Source organism: Aplysia californica, unplaced genomic scaffold, assembly GCF_000002075.1.
Source record: "Aplysia californica isolate F4 #8 unplaced genomic scaffold, AplCal3.0 scaffold00086, whole genome shotgun sequence".
Lineage (NCBI taxonomy): Eukaryota > Metazoa > Mollusca > Gastropoda > Aplysiida > Aplysiidae > Aplysia > Aplysia californica.
Window position 1 is genome coordinate 595,320 of NW_004797356.1, and position 3,401 is coordinate 598,720.

The 3,401-nt window shown below is 42.1% G+C and overlaps 1 protein-coding gene across 1 annotated transcript in view; it reads right to left on the reverse strand.

Annotated features, from left to right (window-relative positions):
* LOC101847569 (ankyrin-3) overlaps positions 1-2,973 on the reverse strand; it is a 14,869-nt gene extending 11,896 nt beyond the window's left edge. The window contains exon 1 of the mRNA XM_005094625.3: positions 2,853-2,973. The gene's annotated coding sequence lies outside the window, so the exon portion shown is untranslated. The remainder of the gene's footprint in view (positions 1-2,852) is intronic.
* Between the last annotated feature and the right edge of the window lie 428 nt (positions 2,974-3,401).

Sequence of the window (3,401 nt, forward strand, 5' to 3'; positions counted from 1 at the left end):
GAGAGAGAGAGAGAGAGAGAGAGAGAGAGATGACAGAGGGTCACTGGAGAATGAGTAGATTTGATGAAAATTAAACAGATTATTCCTTTAATTACAGGGATATAATTTTTTTCATATCTAGTACATCTGCGTCTATTTGTTTATTAGAATTTTGTTAACTTAAGCCAAAAACAAGTCTTACAGTTTATAAATGGCCAAGGAAGGCAGGGGGTTGCCTAAAATATGCGATAGAATTTCACAGGCCTCCTTCTTTGTTAAAGGCCTAGTAACCTAGTGAACTTACTACAGACGGCACTACATTTTCTCATGGCATGACAGCATCACTGAGCATCGCCGTGGCAGTGATCACCGCGTGTAAAGTGTTTTCGCGCCCCGCGCTGGGCGACGCGAAACAATGCACTGTTGTTATGGAGCGCCGCCACGAGTGTCACCTCTCTATTATTGTAAACCCTCTCTGATTATATTTTAGAACCTTTGTAAAGCGGTAATAAAAGCAAGTAAGGGCGCTTGGAGTTCATAAGTTGCCAAGCAACCGACTAGCAAGCGTCTCCGCTAGTGTAACTCGCTAATGATGAAGACATATTTTTAATTACCAGAAAATGGCGACTTCCAGAGTGTAAAATGCGAAATGAAATGGAAACTTCTCATACTTTTTAATTGCAGGACCGGAATCGATCCACAACCAATGAATAAAACGAAATACAGCGAGTGGACGCACATATAGACCAGGTGGACTTGACACCCGACTTAACTAGCGTTTTTTTAGGGCCCTGAACACGATTTTGGCACTGAAAAACGTCGCAAATTTTTAGATGCCCCTACTAGATATCTAGGCTACACATCAGTAGGCCAACAGCTAGTACACGATCGTCAGGGGGAGACCCCCTGAAACCCCCATAAGGCACTACTTGGATATGGTGGTCCCGACTTTTGTGACTGGGAAAATCTAGAATCTAGTTTTGATCCCAATGACGATTACTTCTGGTTCTAAGTCTAAACAATTACTTTTTGATTTGCGTGCCGATATGGAGAGATAGCCTTTCAAACCTTATTGCAAAACATCAAATCGTGGTCAAATTCAGGGGGGGGCATGCCCCCCTGAAACACCCCATGTTTTTTTTTAAAGTCAGGGCCCCCCCCCCCCCCCCCCGGGCCTTGTGAAAAACAAGTGAAATTTTATTGCTCATTTTGTAGGCTAGATTTAGATCTAGGCTACTGATAAAACATACAACATTGATACCGACTACAGTCAAACCTGTGTAAGACGGCCACCCATTGTCAAAGGGAAAAGTGGCCGCATAAGACAGGTGGCCGTCTTAGGCAGGACTGATCAAGATAAAGAAAACAAACCATTCCCATCTGAGGCCCCAATCGAAAGTAGCCCCATTGTTGTTGTCTTTGTTGGTGTTGTTGCTGTTGGTTTGTATTTCGTTTGTAATTTTTATTTTGTCGCTGATTTTGCACAATGCTGACAATAAAACGAAATGTATCAGACAAGGAAGACCGAGTGCCATGTTAAAACAAACACATGGGTCGCCACCACTCGGAGAACGAGGGACGCTTCTGTAACAAGTTCATGTTGACGTCCTTTGTTACTTTGTTACAGACTGGGTGAACAGCAACCACTCATCTCACTTACGATTTGTGTATGAGTTCTGGGTTATGAGGGATCACACGCTAACTCACATGCAGCTGAAAATTGGTAGCTATTGGTCAACAGTGGGAGGGGCCTACGCAACATGATCGGTTGGAGGGACTACCTAACAACAACGACAGGTGATTGAATTATGACAGCTCGCCCACAACGCCAGGGGCCAATGCACAATTTATGACAAAACGTAATGGATTCACTATATATAGGGCTGACCTACTTCGACCGGGAAGCGCGCAGGCCCTATAAAAAGGGCATAGACGCTGAACCTTTTCAATGGAAAATTCCAGCGTTCCTTATATGGAAAATGACATAGTCAATTACAGGCCAAAGTTATAAATAGTGACCAATGACTTTGCAAGTTATCTTGACCTCATAGAGCGTCTCTTGGCCGAGATATCGATCGATAAAGTGACGCGGTCCCGCTGAGCGACTACACGCTATGTGTTATCACTTGTTTCGCCGTGCTGATGTACTAATTGTTGAGTCTATCGCGTTCTCGGCATTGTTTGTATTTGTTTGGTGGCTGATCATTTTTGAATGGCTCATTCTATCAGCTTAAAGAAAATATATGCTTTTATATGCTTTTTATCATCTGTTGAGCCGTAAACGGTCATTTTTCAGTAGCAGGTATACATTTCGGGTATCTCAGCTGTTTCCCCCCCCCCCCCCGCCAAACCCCCATGTTTACAACTGATCGGCCGTGGCGGCGGGGCATTTTTGTCGGGTTACTTCCGGTGAAACGCTGAGCGCTTCTAGGGTTAACATTAGAAAACAGGAGGTTTAAAATACATAGATCTACACTCACTGTCATTAAGGCACCTGGTTTCGTCTCAAATACATTATGCTTTAGGTACTGCACACTATAAATGTATATATATATATTTACAATTCAGTAGGCCTATTTTTTTGTTAAATGGTCAGTCTAGCCATCATATTAAGTTAAGTACGGCTAGACTGCCAGTCTAGCCGTCATTAAGTACGGCTAGCCTCTTCCTATTAAGAATAAGTACTTAAGACTTAAGTACGGCTAGACTGCCAGTCTAGCCGTCATTAAGACATTATGATTAACTTGGCTAGCCTCTTCCAAGAGTGGAAGTGAGAGTCGAAGGTCCACCCTACAGTTACGACACACTCAATCATAGAGAGGCCTACTCTTCACTCAACTATCTGTAAAACTCACAAAAACAAATTATTATACCAAGAGGGTTATTATGTCATCATAAAGAAAGCAGGGCAAGCAGTGTTTGTTTACAAAGTCAGCCCAAGGGATATAAACAAACTTCTTTCGTTTTCTTCACTTCCGTCACTGCTCACTTCCGACTTCACTTTGTACCCTTCGGAAAATGTTCGCTTTCTTATAGATCTAGAGCAAATTAATTAATTTTCATTTTCAAATCTTCACATGTAAACGAAGATTTTATTACATAATTACTTTCAACCCCCCCCCCCCCTAAAAAAAGAAGAAAAAGACAAACATAAATGTAACAAAAACCGATTGTGTCTCCATAGGCCTAGAGTCTAGAGTAGGTATAGGATCCAGTGCATCAACAAGTCATGGCCTACTTGTATTACGTTAAATATAATATTATCGAAGTCGTGCCTCTGTAAATAATCTTATTGGATTAAAAGGGGCGACAAACACAATCTTACTGTACCCTCAACTAATAAACTGCCCCCCCCCCCCCCTTTTTCCCTTTTATTTTTCTCCACCATTTCTTTCGGTGTTACGTGTGTTATTTGAAAATCA